We start from the raw sequence: 20,813 nt of genomic DNA, 5'->3' as shown, positions 1-20,813 counted from the left end.
GCGGGCGGGTGGCGGGGAGGGTGGTGAGCGTGCGAGTGCAGTGAAGAGAGAGGGGACTGCAGTGTGCGGGCGGGGTGCGTGTGCATACTTACCTGGCAGCGGAGATGCCATGGTCACGAAGGTGGTTTTCCCAGGGCGAGGCTGGTCCATTGCACTCCGGGGTCCCTCTCGCGGGGCGGCGGGGGTGGGGGGTGGGGTGGGGGTTGGGTTGCGGGCTAGCTTTCCCGACGTTCTCCGTTGTCGTTGTCACGATGATAGACCTGCGGTTTCTCGGCCAGCGGGGGCGGTGGGCGGTACTCCCCTCCCGCACCCGCCTTACCTAACCTCTGCTGTTTTCTCGCTGAACTCTTTCCAGCGCTCTGAGCTCGGCCTGCCCGGATCCCGACAGGCCACACAGCCGCGCTTAACTTAACGCTTTTTGTTTCCCTCTCCCTCTCCCTCCCCTCCCCTCCCTCCTCCTATCCTCCCCTCGTCCAAGCCCCGGCCCGTTTGCCCCAATTCCCGTTTTTCTCCGACCAGGCACCTCACGCCCAAGGCTCCTCATGCTGCCGCCTCTCCCACCTGCCTCGCGCTCCCTCCCGCCAACCGGCCGCACACCCAGAACAGAGAGTCCGGCTCTGGCTCCGGTTTCCGCTTCAGGGCGGGGGGATTGCTCGCGGGAGGGACCCGGCCGGTTTAGCTTGCTCCTGCAGGAGAAAGGTGGGAAGGCATGGGACATGTGCCCTTCCCATGTGAGGAGAAGGCCTTTCCAGAGTCTCGCCGGTGGACTGAAGGAAGGAGGGGCCTCTTTGAGGCAGAAGGAAGCATGGTGGCCTGTGGTCGCAGGGAGGTTCGTGGAGCCGAGCGCCGATCCCTACCTGGGTTATACAGATGCTTCCGACATCTCAATAGGCTTGCTCCTCCCCCTCCCCGTCCTCCTCCTCCTCTTCTGTCCTGGTGTTCTCCGAGTCCCTATCTTCCTTTTGTGCCTGGGAACCACCTCCCTCTCTCCACTCCAGACCACACATTTCCTTGGGTCGTTCTGAGCTTTCCGTAAGGGAAGGAAGGTGAGACGTGCCTTTGGTGTCCAAGAATTTTGATCTCGTCGTATTATCTTTATCAGTAATACCACCTGTTCTAGTTTGCTAATGCTGCCAGAATGCAAAACACCAGAGAAGGATTGGCTGTTATAAAAGGGGGGTTATTTGGTTACACAGTTACAGTCTTATGGCCATCAAGTGTCCAAGGGAGCACATCAGCAATCGGGTACCTCACTGGAGGATGGCCAATGGTGTCCAGGAAACCTATGTTAGCTGGGAAGTCACGTGGCCAGCATGTGCTCCAAAGTTGTGGTTTCAAAATGGCTTTTCCCAGGACGTTCCTCTCTAGGCTGCAGTTCCTCAAAAATGTCACTCTTAGTGGCACTTGGGATATTGGTCCTCTCTCAGTTTCTCAGGAGCAAGTCTGCCTTCAACGGCCGTCTTCAAACCGTCTCTCATCTGCAGCTCCTGTGTTTTCTTCAAAGTGTCCCACTTGGCCGTAGCTCCTCTTCAAAATGTCACTCACAGCTACGCTGAGTTCCTTCTGTTATGTCAGCTCATTTATACGGCTCCAGTGACTCAACTTAGACCCACCCTGAATGGGTGCAGCAACACCTCCATGGAAATTATCCAATCAGAGTCATCACCCACGGCTGGGTGTGGCACATCGCCAAAGAAACACTCAAAGCAATCTAATCAACACTGACAACGTCTGCTCACACAAGATTACAACAAAGATAATGGCATTTGGGGGACACAATACATTCAAACTGGCACACCACCAAAATCAGTATTATCATCTAACTCCTTCTCTGGAGCAGTTGCTTAGCTTTGATGTCTGAATACATTGATATACCTTTAAACACTATAGTTACCCTTGAATCATCAGTTGGTTCTGTTCTCTCATTATCAAAACTAATGCCGCAGAGAATACACCACGTAAGTATGCTTGGCAATTATTTTTCTTGTGTCCATCCTACGGCCAACCAAAATACCTGTAACAATTTGTGCCAACACTCAGGCCCTTGAGGGCAAGCTTCCCTAGACTGGCACCATCTGAGGTTGAGGACTCTGGACAGTTGACGCAACATGCTGGCTTCCTTGACACTGATTGATTTTTCTCTGCTCTCTTCTGTTTTGTTTGCCTGGTGCCAACTTCCTAACACGAAGTGGCCAGTTCGGGCTATACTTTCTTTCGCTGGGCAAGGATAATGTGGAGGGCATTCCCACATGGAGCCCGTGGCCCCCTCTCCTCCAAAGACCCATCAAAGCCACAGGGAATCCCAGAATTCCTCACCCACGTGTTGCGTTTCCACACCCAGGGTGGTGTGTGTGCGGGGAGGCGGGGGGAAGGGAGGCTTTGTTGAGGTGTCAAGGGATAGCCTTTTGGGAAGAGATAGTTAGTGAATGGGGCTTGCATGAGTAGACGGTACAGAACACCCCTGGTTGGAGGAGGCCTGTGGGCAAGTGGTAAGGGAAAGGCTCTCACCATGCTTCCTTTCTCTGGTGTGGCATCTGAGTCATCCAGGGACTCTAAATTCAGCTTTACCCTCCAGGTGATTACGAAGGTCTAGTTGTCAAAGGAAGAGAAAACAATATATTTTATTTAACTGTGTGGCTTGTGTGCTTGTTTGTTTGTTTGACGGATAGCTTTTAAAAGTTTAGACCTGAGGCCCTTGGTAAGCCTGCAACTAACACGTGCAGGTGTCAGTGGAGAACGTAGAAATGCAGACCTCAAAGCTCCCTCTGCCCTGAGGCCGAGTGCCAACTCTAGTTTATTGGGTCTCTTCTGTTCAGTGTTCTTGAGGACAAGGACAACAAAGGTCAAGGTTTTTCCCAGGCGAATTTGAGATGTCCCGTAGGAGGTGGTCCTCACCACCCTAAGGTGGAACCCCAATTCCCACCTCCCAGCGTAAGGGTGATGCGATCTGGCCCTGACCCTTCAAATCCCAGGGTTCTTTGTGCAAGGCAGTCTTGGCTTTACAAAGAGTACAAGGGGAAGTTTAAAAAGTACACGAGAAATCGTGGCCACAGACTTGACCTCTAGTGGATTTTCCCATTCAAGTACACAGCCTGGGTAGTCGGGGGAACCTTAGGGCATCAGGATTGGTGTGGCATTCCCCAAGCGCCTGTCAGAGGCAAGATCACAGACTCTCGGGAGGAGAATATGCTCATCGTGAGACATTTGAGGAGGATCAACCAGCCTCTAGAATTCAGTTACAAAACCATAGGAAGGAGATCCCATGTATTTGGCAGTTTAGAATTCTTTTTTGAAGGCAGAGATGAAAAGGGAACTTAGAAAATACTCTGAACTGAATGGAAATTCATGTGCTGTGTACGCTGAAGAAGGTGCAGCTAAACCAGTCCTTAGAGGACAATATGCAGCTTTCCATGTGAATATGAGATACTTAGGACGATCATCAGTGAGCTAAGACTCCCAGTTGAAAGACTTTTACATGAAGACTGAAAATAGCAAAAGCAGATGGGAGCCATAACAGTTTCTTCAACAAACGGAGCTGGGAGACCTGGATTTCCATATCCAAAAGAATGAAAGAGGACCCCTACCTCACACCCTACACAGAAATTAACTCAAAATGCATCAAAGACTACTTAGTACCATAAAACTGCTAGAAGGTAATGTAGGGAAACATCTGCATGACCCTGTATTAGGAGGTCCCTTCTTAGACCTTACCCCCAAAGCACAAACAATGAAAGAAAAAATAGATATATGGAAAAACTCCTGAAAACCAAAAGCTTCTCCACCCCAAAGGAATTTGTCAAAAAGGTGAAGAGGCTGCCAACTCAGTGGGAAGGAAATATTTGGAAACCATGTATCTGATAAAAGACTGATATCTGTCACATGTGAAGAAACCCTACAACTCAATGACAAGAGTACAAACGACCCAATGATAAAAGATATGAAAAGACGTGTCTCTGAAGAGGAAATACACATGGCTAAAAAACACATGAAAAAAAAAAGTGTTCATCCTCACTAGCTATGAGGGAGATGCAAATTAAGACCACAGTGAGATACCATCTCATACCAATTAGAATGGCTGCCATTAAACAAACAGGAAACTACAAATGCTGGAGAGATTGTGGAGAGATTGGAACTCTTCTTCAGTGTTGCTGGGACGGTATAACGGCATAGCCACTCTGGAAGACAGTCTGCAGTTCCTCAGAAAACTAGATATTGAGTTACCCTTCCATCCAGCAGTTTCACTTCGAGGTATATGTTCTCCAAAAGCAGTGACACGAACAGATATTTGCAAGCCAAAGTTCATAGTGGCATTACTCACAATTGCCAAGAGATGGAAACAATTCGAATGCCCTCCAACAGATGAGTGGATACACAGAATGTGGTACATACACGCGATGGAATACTACGCGGCAGTAAGAAGGCACGAGGTCGTGAAACATATGACAACATGGATGAACCTCGAAGACGGAATGCTGAGTGAAATAAGCCAGGCGCAAAAAGAGAGACTGTATGTTACCACTAATGTGAGCTCTGCGAAAAATGTAAAATCAATGTCTCATGTGGCAGAAGGTAGGGGACACAGAGAGAGACAGCAACTAGTGAAGCGGGAACGATCACCTAAGAAGAACAGATAAGGTGTGCAAGGTAACCTTAATGTTATGGGAATGCTCAGGAACGGCTATGGTTTGTTAATTTTGGTGGGGGTGGGGGTGGGGAGTGAGGGCGGGTTATGCTAGGAACATGTTGGAAGCAATGTAGTTATTTTAGGTTATTCATTTTTCTGATTGTTTTGTTTGGTTTGAAATGTTTTCTTTGTTTTTTAATTTTTTTGATAAAGATAGTTAAAAAACAAAAATAAACAAACACCCACATGTGAGCAGAAATTCAATATGAAAGCAGGAGTTTAGAAATAAAAAGACAAAAGAATAGACGAAGGATGTTAAGTGTGGGTTCTCCAGTGAGTTGTGCGGGTTTGGGTTGGCTTTCTCGGGGCCGCTGCTCCTGGCAGGGAGGACCCCAGCGTATTGCGAAGGAACCGATGGGCTGAGTGAGTGCACTTGCTAATCTAAGCCTTCGAGAGGGTAGGGAAGCGGTGGGACCAGGAGCCGCGGGGCACCCAGTGCATTGGCCGGGAATCGAATCCGGGTCTACCGCGTGTGAGGCAAGAATTCTACCACTAAACTACGAATGCTACTCCGAACCCAGCCTCACAGCACTCGGCCCCAGGTAGACACGGGAGGTAACGATGAGGCTCAGCTTCCCTGGGCGCCACGGTCTTCGTATTCTCCCTTTCACGCTCGTACGGGAGTGGCCTTCCAGAGCCACGAAGCATCGCGCCCAAGCTTACACTGCCGTTCCTTAGGATTTGAGACCTTAATCTCCGCACCGAGCGGCTGCACCGCCCTTGCGCTTTTCTTCAGCCGTGGCCTCGAAATCAGCGTTTCCTCCAGGTCTTTTAGGAGGGATGTGGGTGATCTCAGCGAGTATCGTCTCGACCCTTTAGGACCTCATATGTCTTTTTGTCCGGCCTGCAGAGGAGAGCCGCCACGTTTCCCGCTTCCCCGAACACCCGACGAGTGGGTGCGCCGTTTGGGAGCCAATGTGGTTAGATTTGGTCACCCCCAACATTCGCCGCACCCCGGCTCCTCTCGCTCCCACCGGACGGCAGTGACGTCCTGGCTCAGCCTGAGCCCCGGAGACGCTTAGCTATGAGGGACATGTCGGGGAAACCAGCCGCCCCTTTGGTCCTGTCCAAGAGGAGCTCCCAAAGAGTCCTGACTGGAGAGAAAGGCGCTGAGTCCTCTCCTGTTCGGGAAGGTGCTGGGGAGAACTAGCTCAAAGGGGAGGGAAGAAATCCCGCGAGATTCCCATAGCTAAAAGGACCAAGACGACGACCTCCTCGGGAACCGGTTGCTCCCATGGCTGGCCTCCAGTTTGCCCAAGTACACAAAGCAGACGACCTTGACCCGCCTACCACGGAGTATGCAATCCCTAGTCCTCTGTGACGAAGAGCAATTAAGCTTCCCTTTCCGGCAGCTCTGTGGATCCCAAGGATGCAACTTGCCCTTCCTTGAAGAAAGGATCTTGTGTGAAGGAACTAGGGAATCCACTGTAGTCGGAAAAGCCACACTGAGTGCCACCATCACAAGCACTCCGCCCTTAGTTTTGATTGCATTTTCCTAGGTAAACTCGCCAGGTTGGGCCCATTTTACTTTCTAAATGCACTGTTTCTGGGACCTAAGATGAGGCTAGGAGGATCGCTGATGAACATTTGTAGTCTTACGGTCATTTTATTCACTCCAAAACACTGCATCATAAACACACCAAGCTCACCTGTACCAACGCGCCCCTCACCCCTCCCCCGCCCCTAGACAGGAAGGAAAAATTATATATAGCCAAAGAAAAATGTTAAACATGGCCTTAAAAACTGCTGTTTCCACTGAAGTTCCTCTTCGCTGGATATGCCCATCCAGGATGTTCTCTTTCTGACAGCCACTTCCAGACATGGCAAGCGGTTTTCTGTTTCCAGGCTTTTCTTCTCCACTCTGCATCATCTTATTCTTACACCCATGTTCTTTCATAGGCAGTGAAAAGTCAACTCTGCCTCAATCTCCAGCTTGCAACAGAGGGCTCTGTCTTTCCTAGCAGGAAGGGGAAATTAGAAATCTCACAAGGCTTTCTTTGAACATTTCATGGTTGTGCATAACTAAAGAAACTTTTCCTAAAACCAAAATCCTGCCTGAAAAGTGAGTTTGTTTGTTTATTAGTTAGTTATTTATTTAGTTAGTTAGAAGTTTGTCTGTCTGATTGGTTGGTTGGTTGGCTGTTTTTCAGGAAAATATCCAGACTCAGTGCTGAGTGTTAAAGACACCCCCCACCCCGCCCCCGCGGTTACAGCAGAGGACTTGTGGCCACTAGGGGGCAACCAGTACATGTGAGCACCTGTGTCTCACCCTGAAAAGAGAGGGTTTGAACTTCAAACATCATACTTTGATCCGTGTGACAGTTATCCCGGTTTCTGCACATTTCAAACTTTAGTGAGCCTTGTGTAGAAAAAGAGAACTGTACTGTCTGACTTTGCGACTCCCTAGAAGCTACGCAAGACAAGGCAGTTTTGCTAGTGACAACAGGATGCACAAATAGATAGGTGGAGAATTAAGAGACCGGAAAAGAAGCGACGGGGTCAACTGGTTTTGAGTGAGTGCAGTTGAACAGGGAAGGGTAGGATGCTGGGCAAGAGGCGGTGCCGAAGGCCCTTGGCACTTCCGCGCGGAACACTGCGAATCCAGGCGCCTAAGACCTGGGTCTGGCTGCATTCGTCCAGTGCCTGCCACCACTCGGTAGGTGTCAAGCAAGCACCACGGAGTGCAGAGTATCGGGAGAGTGGGGTCAGGAAAAGGAAGCTGTTTCCGCCCGGTTTCGAACCGGGGACCTTTCGCGTGTGAGGCGAACGTGATAACCACTACACTACGGAAACCGCACGGCTTACCGCGGATGGTGATGCGTCCTGGAAAATCCCCGCCCTGCTGTCCCCAACTGCTGGGGTTTGCAATGTACCAAACTCAACTGGGTTTCGAAAAATTCGTGCACCAGCAGCCAAGTGGTGGAAAAAGGTCTCGGAGAGCACCGCGAGATTCTTTGGGGCAGAGGAGACTGCTGCGACCCAAAGGCCCTGGCTTAGGGTTTTGCGCCTAAGGACCCCGAGCCCCACACGCTGGATTCAGTCTTCCGCATCTCGCTTGGTTCTGGAACTAAGCGCCCATGGACAGGATTCGCCTTGACAGGCTCTCCAGCTCCCGGGAGCTGCAGGAGCCGGCCGTTTCTGCTGCTCCGCCGCGTCCCCGACGCTCCCCACCGCGGACACCGCGCCTCCCGGGTTGCGGACGAGAGTCTCGGTGGCACTCTTCACGGCACCGGCGCTTGGGGTTCTTGGCTCCTGACAGATGATCCATGCTTCAAGTTCACCCGGGAACCGGCCGTCTCTTCCCTAGACTTCCGATGGGCCAGACCTGCTCGCGTTCCTGGAAAGCCCTTTCGCCTCAACGTCTCTGCGTTGTCTTCCCCGACAAAGGGGACTCCTCCTTTGCCTGCCGCTGTCGCTCCTTCTATTCCACTCAGTTGAAGTCCAGTACTTCCGTCAGGCCTTCGGGTTTTCGCCGGTACCGAGGCAAAGACATTCGACTGATGGAAAGCCTCGAACCTCCAACACAGGTCCACACACACTCGGCCGCCTCTACTGACTTCCTTTGAAGGCTAGTCTCGAGGCTGAGTAACGACTGCAAAAGTATCAGGGCGTTGACCAGGTGGAGGACCCAGGGACAAGCCCACACAGATTTCACAATCGCTCCAATGATTCCTTACCTGTCTTGAGTTTCTCTTCCAAGGGCACTTTTATTCACCCTTTTCCATACTTGAGCCATCGTTTTGTTTGCCTTTTAAATACGTTCCTTGATCAACAGGTCGTGGACTGCCAGTTTTCACACAGACCAAGGGCGGTTTTCAGAGAAAGGTAGCGTCTGGAGACGTCTACACGTTGTCATCACAACAAAAAGCCAAAGGGAAGAGAGAGTTTCTTTTTGCTGAAAGACCGTCACATTCTCTCTCCCTCCCTCCATCTCTCTCTCTCTCTCTCCCTCACTCTCTGTTTCTCTCTCTCTTTCTCTGATGTCGGGGGAAGATTGTGCGATTTTCGCCCCAACAATGTATTTTCTTTTGCGGTGGTTTCAGTGCTCCTTTCACTCCAGAAGTTCAGGGGATTCCAATCCGGAGAAGTCGAGGGTCACGTGCTCACTGGAAAGCTGATCGCGGTGTTTGGCATGTCCTGCTTTTCCTCAAACTGGAGACGTGGCGCGACTGGTCCAAGGTATCTTCCCCAGCGATGGAGGGCCCAGCTCAAGACCAAGCGGACTTCATGGTAGCTTTAGATCAGAAAATTTCATGACTCTTTCCACCCCCAATCCGCCACTCCTTCTCTCTTGGGTCTTCTCTCCCGCCTACCCTGACCACGAAGAGTAAGAGGTTTCACCACCTTCCTATCGGGTCAGAACCCTTTAGGGCCCCTCCTCGATAGGACAAAGGGGGCAATTATCCTTCTCCTACAGGAGCGGAAAGGGCAGGCAGCATCACGGGACCTGCAACTCTCCGTGTGAGCCGTAGAACCCCGCGCCACCTGCGACTGGCCGGTTTCTTGCTAACCCGGTAAAGTCCCACCCCAAGATTCTGTGCTACCTGATGCGATCCGGCGAAAGGAGCCGCACCAAGGCAGCGTCAGCCATGTTCCTGGGTCTCGAGGCCAATTCTGAGTGGCAGCAGCAATGGCGACCCAAACCCAGCATCCGAATTCAATTTCCTCAAACCCTAAATTCTGAGCGAGTGGAGGGTCGCGCATTAAATTGACCTCCCCTCCTTTGTCAGAAGAGTCATTTACTGAAATGCAGAGATCACGAAAGGGAAGGATTTCATTGGCCAACATCTACACTTCGCAGAGAAGAAAACATGAATTTCTGACCAATAGTGTGCAGGTTTATGAGGGAAACACAGGAGTCACGGAGAAGTCTGTTTTGTTGTTGTTGTTTTTTGTTTTGTTTTTTTTCTGTTTGTTTGTTTTTGTTCTGTTTTGTTTGTTTGATTTTCAGGAGCGTTGGAAGGTTGGAGTTACCATCAATTAATATTGAAAACTGCAGGTGCAGAAGGTTTTCTGGGGGAACATCCAGGGTTCAAGTCAAAGCCTGGGAGGGCTTGGGAGGCTTGCTTGAAAGAGAACTCCACCCAAGCGGTTAGGTCTACTTGGCGTGTGTATGTGCTGGAAATGCTGGGGGTTGGGGTGAAGGGCCTCAGTGATGGGCCCATTCTCACCCGCGGTGCTTCCTCTCTTACCTCCTCCCGGCAGCCTCAGCCTCCTCTACTGCCCTTGATCAGGAGACCATCTCTCCTAACGTTGCCTCCTTGGAATGGCGTATCCCTAGATCAGTTCGTTGGAGCTACCAAGACCATCAACGCACTCTGTCACTTACGGACCTGGTGGGTTTCGCAGGCGCGCCCATGGGCCTGGCAGAACGGTGGGTGCGTCGCATGCTGGCTGGTCTTTTGGAGAAAGCAGGGAGGAACGACCTTCGGGGACATCCCTGGAGGGGTTGGCGGCATCCGGAAGGGTAGGCGGGCCATAGCTTCTCCGAGCTCAGTGCAAGGAGGGATCGTCGGCAGGATACAGAAAGAAAAAGGAGCAAGCTGAAGCTCCCTTGTGGCCCACAGCCTGGTTATCCGGTGTATTCACTTCGACTTCGCGGTTTGATTCCCGGTCTGGGAACCCTTTTGCAATGTATCTCTTCACGCTGGAAACTTCCCCTTCGTCCGCGTAACAGTAGTGTGTCGCAGAAGCCAAATGCACACGTGCCGGCGCAAGGAACCCCAAAATGCCGGTGAGCGGGAAATAACGAAGTCCAGCTGGGCGCGTCCTAAACCGGTGCTGGCCATCCAGCCGCTTAGCTTGCTGTAGGAAGCCCTCTTCGAAACACTTCCCCCTTCTTTCCCTGAGGACGCAGAGGTTCTTGCTTTATCTGCATCACACGCAGGGAAGAGTGGCTTTCGAGACCTTTCGAGACCGGAGCATCCGCCCAGGTCTACAGAGCTATGCCAGGCAGAGATTCAAATCCCCGTCGGGCCGCATTCCGGTCGAGTCCGCGTACTTTGCCACCGCCTCCCGAAGGGCGCAGTTCTGACTGAGCTCCGAGTAACTGAGGCAGAGGCAGGGCCAGAGGCAGAGAGGCAGAGGCAGAGGCCAATTCATGGCGATTGGAATGCCTCCCTCGGAAATGACGGGGTCAGCTCCTGCTCCTCGGCTCCGTTTGCTGTTAAAACGCTTACTAGGCCTTTGGAGGAGGTGACTGGGGCGCGCTACCCGCGAGGGTGGGAGGGATGCGAGCGGCTGGGTGAGGTCCTCGAGGGCTGCAGGTCGTTGTCTGTAGAGTAAGTGAGGCGGTGCAGGGCCCAACGCAGGCGGCTTGTGAGCTACGCAAAAATGGAAAAGTGTCATCGGTGCGATGAGCGGAAAGTAGGGGTAAAAATGAACACCACAAGATGAACACGATGGGATGTGTCAGCAAAACCCGTAACCAGGCAACGGATGGTATAGTTCAGTCCCACCTAGGTACGTTCCACATTTCCTCTTTTCCAGTCTAGCTTCCCAAGACGTGTGGCGATAAATATGTATCCGTTGTAACCCTAGAGGAGAGTGAGACCCAGGGAGGTGACGCTGAGTGACCCGACAGAGGCAGCCTGTGCGGTATGCAGATGAGGCAGCGCAGTGGCTGGAGGTCTGCGGCGGCTGCTTCAAGGCGGCGGAAGGGGCGGTGCCGTGGGCCGTGGTTGGCGACTGGGGCGCGAGTGACTGTGGCGAGAGCGGTTTGGAAGGATGGCGGCGGGCGGGTGGCGGGGAGGGTGGTGAGCGTGCGTACGCAGTGAAGAGAGAGGGGACTGCAGTGTGCGGGCGGGGTGCGTGTGCATACTTACCTGGCAGCGGAGATGCCATGATCACGAAGGTGGTTTTCCCAGGGCGAGGCTGGTCCATTGCACTCCGGGGCCCCTCTCGCGGGAAACTCGGCTGCATAATTTGTCTTGCGGGGCGGTGGCGGGGGGGGGGGGTGGGTTCCGTGCTAGCTTTCCCGATGTTCTCCGTTGTGAGGATGATAGGCCTGCGATTTCTCGGCCAGCGGGGGCGGTAGGCGGTACTCCCCTCCTGCGCCCGCCTTACCTAACCTCTGCTGATTTCTCGCTGAACTCTTTCCAGCGCTCCGAGCTCGGCCTGCCCGGATCCCGACAAGGCCACGCAGCCGCGCTTAACTTAACGCTTTTTGTTTCCCTCTCCCTCTCCCTCCCCTCCCTCCTCCCTCCTCCTATCCTCCCCTCGTCCAAGCCCGGGCCCGTTTGCCCCAATTCCCGCTTTTCTCCGACCAGGCACCTCACGCCCAAGGCTCCTCATGCCGCCGCCTCTCCCACCTGCCTCGCGCTCCCTCCCGCCAACCGGCCGCACACCCAGAACAGAGAGTCCGGCTCTGGCTCCGGTTTCCGCTTCAGGGCGGGGGGGGGATTGCTCCCGGGAGGGACCCGGCCGGTTTAGCTTGCTCCTGCAGGAGAAAGGTGGGAAGGCATGGATATGCGCCCTTCCCATGTGAGGAGAAGGCCTTTCCAGAGTCTCGCCGGTGGACTGAAGGAAGGAGGGGCCTCTTTGAGGCAGAAGGAAGCATGGTGGCCTGTGGTCGCAGGGAGGTTCGTGGAGCCAAACGCCCGATCTCTACCTGGGTTATACAGATGCTTCCGACATCTCACTTGGCTTCCTCCTCCCGGTTCCTCCCCTCCTCCTCCTCCTCCTCTCCCATCCTGGTGTTCTTTGAGTCTCAATCTTCTTTTGTGCCTGGGAACCTCCCTCCCTCCACCCCAGACCACACATTTCCTTGGGTGGTTCTGAGCTTTCCGTAAGGGCAGAAAGGTGAGACGTGCCTTTAGTGTCCAAGAATTTTGATCTCGTCGTATTATCTTTATCAGTAATACAATCTGAATCAGTATTATCATCTAACTCCTTTGGAGCCGTCGCTTAGCTTTGATGTCTAATATATTGATATACTTTTATACACTACAGTTACCGTTGAATCATCAGTTGGTTCTGTTCTCTCATTATCAAAACTAATGCCGCAGAGAATACTTCAGGTAAGTATGCTTCGCAATTATTTTTCTTGTATCCATCCTACGGCCAACCAAACCACCTGTAACAATTTTTTGCAAACACTCAGGCCCTTGAGGGCAAATTTCCCTATCTTAGCACCATCTCTGGTTGAGGACTCTGGACAATTGAAACAACATGCTGTCTTCCTTGACACTGATTGATTTTTCTCTGTTCTCTTCTGTTTTGTTTGCCTGGTGCGAACTTCCTAATATGAAGTGGCCAGTTTGGGCTATACTTTCTTTCACTGGGCAAGGATAATGTGGAGGACTTTCCCACGTGGAGCCGGTGGCCCCCTCTCCTCCAAAGACCCAGCCCAGCCACCTGGAATCCCAGAATTCCTTGCCCACATGTCTTTTAGCCCACGTGTAGCATTTCCACACCCAGGGCTGTGTGTGTGAGTGTGTGTGGAGGGGTGGCTGTGTGGACGTGTCAAGCGTTAGCATTTTGAGAAGAGATAGTAGATGGAACTTGCATGGGCAGCCGGTGCAGAACACCCCCTGGTTGGAGGAGGCCTGTGGGCAAGCGGTAAAGGAAAGGCTCTCACCATGCTTCCTTTCTCTTGTGTGGCATCTGAGTCATCCAGGGGCTCTAAATTCAGCTTTACCCTCAAAGTGATTATGAAGGTCTAGTTGTCAAAGGAAGAGAAAACAATATATTTTATTTAACTGTGTCACTTGTTTGTTTGCTTGATGGATAGCTTTTAAAAGTTTAGAACTAAGGCTTTTGACAAGCCTGCCATTAACGCTTGTAGGTGTCAGTGGAAAATGTAAAAATGCAGATCTCAAAGCTCCCTCTGCCCTGAGGGCTACTGCCAATGATAGTTTATTGGGTCTCTTCTGTTCAATGTTCTTGAGGACAAAGAGAACAAAGGTCAAGGTTTTTCCCAGGTGAATTTGAGAAGTCTGGTAGGAGGTGGTCATCACCACATTAAGGTGCAAACACAGTTCCCAACCTCCATGGTAAGGTGATGCGATCTGGCCCTGTCCCTTCAAATCCCAGGGTTCTTTGTAGAAGGCAGTCTTGGCTTTACAAAGAGTACAAGGGGAAATTTAAAAAGTACACGAGAAATTGTGGCCAGAGACTTGAGCCCTAGTGCATTTTCCCGTTCTAGCACACAGCCTGGGTAGTGTGGGGAACCTTATGGAACCAGGATTGGTGTGGTGTTCCCCAAGTGCCTGTCAGAGGCAAGATCAGAGACTCTCCAGAGGAGAATATGCTCATTGTGAGACATTTGAAGAGGATCAACTAGCATCTAGAATTCAGTTACAAAACCATAGGAAGGAAATCCCATGTATTTGGCAGTTTAGAATTCTTTTTTGAAGGAAGAGATGAAAATAGAACTTAGAAAATATTGTGAACTGAATGGAAATGAACGTGCTGTGTACACTGCAGAAGGTGCAACTAAACCAGTTCTTGGAGGAAAATATACAACTTTGCATGTCAATATTAGATACTGAGGGCTATCATCAATGAGCTAAGCCTCCCAGTCGAAAGTCTTTTACAAGAAATCTGAAAACGCAAAAGCAGATGGGAGACATAATAATGTCTTCAACAAATGGAGCTGGCAGATCTGGATATCCATAACCAAAAGTTTGAAAGAGGACCCCTATCTCACACCCTACAAAAAAAATTGACTCAAAATGGATCAAAGACCTCAATATAAGAGACAGTACCATAAAACTACTAGAAGATAATATGGGGAAACAACTTCAAGACCCTATATTAGGGGATCGCTTCTTAAATCTTACCCCCAAAGCACAAGCAATGAAAGAAAAAATAGATAAATGGGAACTCCTGAAAACCAAAAGCTTCTGTACCTCAAAGGAATTCATGGAAAAGCTGAAGAGGCAGCCAACTCAATGGGAAAAAATATTTGGAAACCATGTATCTGATAAAAGACTGATATCTTTCATGTATGAAGAAATCCTTCAACTCAATGACAATGGTACAAACAACCTAATTATAAAAGATATGAAAAGACATTTCTCTCAAGAGGAAAGAACACAATGATAAAAAAGGGTTCATCTTTACTAGCTTTTAGAGAGGTGCAAATTAAGACCACAATGTGATATCATCTCACACACCAATTAGAATGGCTGCCATTAAACAAACAGGAAACTACAAATGCTGGAGAGTTTGTGGAGAGATTGGAACTCTTCTTCATTGTTGGTGGGACCGTATAATGGTACAGCCACTCTGGAAGACAGTCTGGCAGTTCCTCAGAAAACTTGATAGGGAGTTACTCTTCTGTCGCAGACCAAGAGGGCCATGCCAGTCCAAAGGCCAAAGAAGACAACGAGCATTTTTCGACACATGAACTTTTATTCAGAGCTTACTTACAGGGTGAGAAGTCATGGAGAGATCATGACGGCTCTCTCAGGCCAGGCAGGCATCGCATTCACAGGTAAGACGACCGAGTGATGCAAAGCGGACAGAAAGCCTTTTATAAGTGTTTAAGACAAAGGCCTTTCTAAGGGTGGGGGAGCATAGATGCAGGAACAGGTTACTCTGACCTGGGGGGGGGGGGTGCAAGAAGAACTAGAATAACACTTGAACAATTACATTTTGCTCTTTTTGTGAGGCTGAGTCTCTCACTTCCTGCCTGCTTCCCATAAAGTTACATTTTAAGGTAAATTTACCCTTTTTCTATTTACTGGCTTAGAAAGACAATAAGTTAAACATTTAGCTGCCTAGGTCATGCAGACTGCTGTGCACCAAAGATCTGCAGGCCTGTTTTTCTCAGGCCACCAGTTGCTACACCTTCGATCCAGCAATTTCACTTCTCGGTATTTATTCTCTGAAAGCAGTGACACGAACAGATATTTGCACACCGATGTTGATAGTGGCATTATTCACAATTGCCAAGAGATGGAAACAATCCAAATGTCCTTCAACAGGTAAGTGGATACACAAAATGTGGTATTTACACACGATGGAATATTATGCGGCACTATGACGGAACCAGATTGTGAAACATGTGACAGCATGGATGAACCTTGAAGACAGAATGCTGAGTGAAATAAGCCAGGCACTAAAAGAGAGAGATCGTATGTTACCACTGTGAACTCTGTGAAAAATGTAAAATAAATGTTTTATGTGGTAGAAGGTAGGGGAGGTAGAGATAGACAGCAACTAGTGAAGGGGGAACCATAATCTAAGAACAGATAAGGTATGGAGGGTAATCTTAATGTTATGGGAATGCTCAGGAACGAATACGGTATGTAAATTTTGTTGGGGGGGGCGGTGGGTGGGTATGGTAGGAACATGTTGGAAGCAATGTAGTTATTTTAGGTTATTTGTTATCCTTATTGTTTTGTTTTGTTTGAAATATTTTTCTGTTTGTTTGCTTTTTAAGTTTTCAATAAATACAGTTTAAAAAATACAAACCCAAATGGGAGCAGAAATTCAATTTGGGAAAGCAGGAGTTTACAAAGCAGAAACAAAGAGAGGAAGGAATAGACCAAGGACGTCAAGTATGAGTTCTCCAGCGAGTTGTGCGGGTGTGAGTTTGCTTTCATCTGGGTCTCTCGGGGTCGCTGCTCCGGGCAGGGAGGACGACAGTGCATTGTGATGGGAAGAATGGGCTGACTGGAGTGCACTTGCTAATCTAATCCTTCGAAAGGGAAGGGGATCCGTGGAACCAGGACCCGCGTGGCACAAGTTGCATTGGTCAGGAATGGAACCCGAGTCTCCCGCGTGGGAGTCGAGAAGTCCGCCACTGAATCACCAACGCTACTCTGGCCCCAGCCCTAGAGATAGGATTCTTCACCAGCAATCTTCAGAAAGAATTGCTAGAAGGACACTGCAATCGTCCAAATCGAATGTACAAAGTCTTGTCTTAGAAATCAGCGCTGAAACACCTACAGACACCTAAAGTATTGCCTCGCCAAGGAGACTTCTTTCAGGCAACACTATAAAGTCATGGCATTCAAACGAAACTATCAAAATACCCGTTTTACCTGTTCGTTAGCGCAAACTCCAAATCTGCAAAAGGATCTTTCCCACCACACCTAGAGAGCCCTATAGAGAAACATCAGAAATTCATCCAGGTCCCTTGTTTATGACCCCAAACCTTCAACTGCCAACTTCGAAATGTTACTCAGTGGGTCTCAGAAGGAGCCCTAAGTCATAAGGTTGGTAAGTAAAATTCTGATCCCGGGAAGAAAGAAGAAGCAGAAGTAGAATTAGAAGAAAAAGGTCAGAATCAAAATAGAGATAATGGGGAAACAAATTTTGGTCAATTGGAGGTAGAGCTCTGCAGCTGCTTTTTTATTTTAGTTTTTATTTCTTTTGGTGCCAAAGTGATGAACCGGTCATGCCATCATGATAGCAATATCGTGAGTCTGCTTTTTAAGGGGTTCAAAGCATTTCAATGGATATGTAAAATATCCTAATTATAAACATTCATTTAGAGTAGGCATGCAATCGATGTTTACAGGTTAGGGGGAATACAGTTTCCTAAATTGGACTCGGTGGTGCATTGAGTTTTACCATTTGTGACTCTGAGATGCATTTGGTGAATCCGTTTTATAAAACGGAGAGGGCTTTAACGATTTATTGATCGCTGAAATATTGACATGTAGGTCCTTTCATGGAATTGAAATAAAAAGAGATTTCTTTTCCCAGTTCTTGCTGGGGAAATGAAACTGAGGAAAGGAACCTGCAGAGTTCCCCCACGTGTTGGGACTAGAGTCATTATGACTTTTTGAAAGATGGGGATTGAAGATATGCAATGATGCCACTCTTGCTGAGAAGTTGGGCTAGGTTGTGGCTGAGTCGTAAACCCGATCTCAAGAAGGACCTGGACCTTCCTTTTGACCTCTCATAGCTTTGGCTCTATTTGACCACTGCTCAGCACCCAAGACATGCACCATGTCTAGCCATTGCACTTTCAATCAGATCTACATTTATCCCCACATCCCTTTCTCAACTACAAACCTGCCTTTCCAACTCACAACTCCTAATGTACAAGCCAAACGCCTTACAGGCATCTCTGAGTATATATGCCCTTATCATATTGAGGAAGTTTCCCGCAATTCCTACCTTTTGAAGTGTTTTTTTAATCAAAATAGGGTGCTTGATTTTGTCGAATGCTCTTTCAGCATCTATTGAGATGATAAATTGATTTTTCCGTTTTGATTTCTTAATGTGTTGCAATACATTGATCAATTTTCTTTTGTTTTACCATCCTTGCATGCCTGGAATGAACCCCACTTGGTCATGGGGTATGATTTTTTTTTAATTTGTCTTTGGATTCGATTTTCAAGTATTTTGTTGAGAAATTTCGCATCTGTATTCATGAGGGAATTTGGCCTGTAGTTTTCCTTTCTTTTAGCATCTTTACCTGGTTTGGGTATTAGAGTGATGTTAGCTTCATAAAATGTGTTAGGTAGTGTTCCATTTTCTTCAATGTTTTGGAAGAGTTTTAGCAAGATTGGTGTCAGTTCTTTTTTGAATGTTTGGTAGACTTTCCCTGTGAAGCCATCTGGCCCTGGGCATTTATTTATGGGAAGCTTTTTGATGACTGATTGAATTTCTTTGCTTATGATTGGTTGGTTGAGGTCTTCTATTTCTTCTCTGGTCAGTCTAGGTTGTTCATGGGTTTCCAGGAAATTGTCCATATCCTCTAAATTATCTAGTTTGTTTGCATACAGTTGTTCATAGTATCCTCTTATAATTTTTTAAATTTCTTTGGGATCTGCAGTAATGTTGCCTCGCTCATTCATTATTTTGTTTATTTGGGTCTTTTCTCTTTTTGCTTTTGTCAGTCTAGCTAGGGGCCTGTCAACCTTGCTGATCTCAAAGAACCAACTTTGGTGTTATTTATTCTCTCCATTGTTTTTTGTTCTCTGTGTCATTTATTTATGCTTCAATTCTTGTTTCTTTTTTTTTTTTCTACTTGGTTTAGGATTAGTTTGCTGTACAATTCTTAGCTTCTTCAGTTGCTCCATTAGTTCTTTGATTTTAGCTCTTTCTTCCTTTTTAATGTTTGCATTTAGAGCTCTAAATTTCCCCCTCAGTACTGCCTTTGCTGCATCCCATATGTTTTGATATGTTGTGTTCTCATTTTCATTCATTTCTATATATTTAGCAATTTCTCTTGCTATTTCTTCTTTAACCCACTGATTGTTTAGGAGTGTGTTGTTTAACCTCCAGATATTTGTGAATTTTCTAAGTCTCTGATGGTTATTGACTTCTAATTGTATTCCATTGTGATCAGAGAATGTGCTTTGAATAATTTCAACTTTTATGGCCTTAAGACTGTAACTTTGAAGCCAAATAAACCCCCTTTATAAAAGCCAATACATTTCTGTGTGTTTTGCATGACCGCAGCAATAGCAAACCGGAAGAACATAGGATGAAATATGGTTCAGTTCTGAAAAGGAATGAAGTTCTGATATGTGCAACAACATGGATAAACCTTGAAGACATCATGTTGAATCAGAGATGACTTAACATATTCCATTGTATGAAATTGCACCTAAAATTGTGTTATCCGTGATTATAAGCAGCAATGCCAACTTTATTGTACTTGAATGAGTGTACTTAATGTAGTCTAGTCTCAGTTACCTTGGTTTAAATGTCTATTGTCTCTAGTTTTTCTTTTTAAAATTATTTGTAAATTTGTACTGATGGGGATATTGTTGGACTGCAGGGGTTATTGTCAATGTGTGATTTGTGTTTTTATTTTACATAATCATCTAATGAGAGATACAGATATTTTTTCTAATAAGTGTATATTTGAGAACCTATTAAGATGTTTTGCAGTGGGAGAAAAAAGTATGTGGGAAGGACCAAATAATAGTACAAACAAAATAGGGTAGAGATTCCTTTATCAAAAAACAAAACAAAACAAAACAAAACAAAACAAAACAAAAACATGTGGAGCATAAAAGTGATTATGAATATAGTGCTGCAGAAACGTACAGCGTCGTCCCCGGGTGGGCTCAAACCACCAGCCTTCCGGTTAACAGCCGAATGCGCTAACCGATTGCGCCACGGAGACACCTCGAAACTGTTCCTGGATAACCATGGTGATCGAGAACTCAGTCCATTTTTCATTGCTGAATAGTAGTCCATTGCCGGATGAATAAAGCTGCTTTGAACACTCATTGCATGAGCGGTTTTGTGGACATATATTTTCATTTCTCTTGGAAAAACGCCTAGGTGTGGAATTCCTGGTATCAAAGAGAGGTACGTGCAAAACTTTTATAAATCTTGCCAAAACTTTCCCAACGTTGTGCACCCATTCACATTCCCATGAACAAGGTGTGAGAGAGTTGTGGTTGTTCCACATCTTCACCAAGGTTGGGTGTTTCCAGTCTTTATAATTTGAACCACTCTACTGGGAATGGTGTTATCTCTCTATGGTTTTAATTTCCATGTCCCTGACAACTGATAATATTGGGGACTCTTTGATGTAGCTTTTCATATAAGGCCATCTGTGTATCTTTTCTTCTGAGTTATCACTTGTCTCTTACCCATTTAAAGAACTTAGGTGGTTTGATATTTTTATTATGAGGTTGGAGGCGCTCATTATACATTCTAGACACAGGCTTGTAGTCAGATGTGTTTTGTGAATATCTTCTCCCTGTGTGTGGCTTGCCATTCACTTTCTTAACGATGTCTTTTAATAAGAAGGCATTTATAATATTGATGAGCTTAATTAATCACTCCTTTCTTTCATACTTATACTGTATTCATCATGTTTAATAAACCGTGCCTTCTACTGAGTCACAAAGATATTTTCAAAAGGTTTTATAGCTTTAGTATGTATGTTTTTTGGTCTAGGATGTACCTCAAGTAAACTTTTGCATGTAGTGTGAGGTAGAAATAGAGGTTTATTATTCCCCCAACATCTATGCCCAGTTGTTTCAGCACCATTTATTGAAATGATTTCCTTTCTCATTGATTGAAAAGCAGCTGACCATGTATGTGTGGGACTGTTTGAGGCCTCTCAACTCAGTCCATTTCTCTACTTGTGTGGCCTTATGCCTCGTGTAGTCTTAAAGTCATGTAGTACAAGACTTCCAGTTTTGTTCTTCTTTTCCATACAGTGCAATAAATTTTGAAATATGCAAAAACTGATGAAACC

The 20,813-nt window shown here is 47.6% G+C and overlaps 3 non-coding genes and 1 pseudogene across 3 annotated transcripts; 2 read left to right on the top strand and 2 right to left on the bottom strand.

Moving 5' to 3' along the window:
* Positions 1-84: 84 nt before the first annotated feature.
* On the top strand, positions 85-186 carry LOC119528384 (annotated as a pseudogene).
* A 7,218-nt stretch (positions 187-7,404) lies between these two features.
* TRNAV-CAC lies at positions 7,405-7,477 on the bottom strand. The gene has a single exon. It is a non-coding gene; the product is annotated as a tRNA-Val (tRNA).
* Positions 7,478-11,500: 4,023 nt separating this feature from the next.
* On the top strand, positions 11,501-11,664 carry LOC119528339. Its single transcript, XR_005215646.1, has one exon. It is a non-coding gene; the product is annotated as a U1 spliceosomal RNA (small nuclear RNA).
* Positions 11,665-19,650: 7,986 nt separating this feature from the next.
* TRNAN-GUU lies at positions 19,651-19,724 on the bottom strand. The gene has a single exon. It is a non-coding gene; the product is annotated as a tRNA-Asn (tRNA).
* Positions 19,725-20,813: the final 1,089 nt, after the last annotated feature.

The sequence above is a fragment of the Choloepus didactylus genome, chromosome 2, assembly GCF_015220235.1.
Source record: "Choloepus didactylus isolate mChoDid1 chromosome 2, mChoDid1.pri, whole genome shotgun sequence".
Lineage (NCBI taxonomy): Eukaryota > Metazoa > Chordata > Mammalia > Pilosa > Megalonychidae > Choloepus > Choloepus didactylus.
The sequence above is the reverse complement of the archived record's forward strand: the minus strand, read 5'-3'. Positions and strand labels throughout refer to the sequence as shown.